The sequence below is a fragment of the Nematolebias whitei genome, chromosome 1, assembly GCF_014905685.2.
Source record: "Nematolebias whitei isolate Nwh7 chromosome 1, NemWhi1, whole genome shotgun sequence".
Lineage (NCBI taxonomy): Eukaryota > Metazoa > Chordata > Actinopteri > Cyprinodontiformes > Rivulidae > Nematolebias > Nematolebias whitei.
The window spans coordinates 44779811-44780220 of record NC_056498.1 but is presented as its reverse complement, the minus strand read 5'-3'; the positions used below and the strand labels follow the sequence as shown (position 1 = coordinate 44780220).

The 410-nt window shown below is 30.0% G+C and overlaps 1 protein-coding gene across 1 annotated transcript in view; it reads left to right on the top strand.

Moving 5' to 3' along the window:
• dntt (deoxynucleotidyltransferase, terminal) overlaps nt 1-410 on the top strand; it is a 95486-nt gene that overhangs the window by 49222 nt on the left and 45854 nt on the right. The gene's annotated exons all lie outside the window — the stretch shown is intronic.

Below are 410 nucleotides of genomic sequence, written 5' to 3'. Positions count from 1 at the left end.
ACTACACTACACTACACTACACTACACTACACTACACTACACTATAATATACTACACTACACTATAATATACTACACTATACTATAATATACTACACTATACTACACTACACTACACTGTAATATACTACACTATAATATATCCTGATGCTGCTCAATAATCCAGGTAGAAAAATCCAAAAAAGTTCAATCTGGTCCTCTGGACATTCAAAAAAACAAAAACAAAACAAAGCAAAAAAATCTAGAAACGTTTCAAATATACTACACTACACTATAATATACTACACTACACTACACTACACTAGACTAAACTACACTACACTATAATATACTACACTACACTACACTACACTACATTACACTATAATATACTACACTACACTACACTATAATATACTACACTACACTACA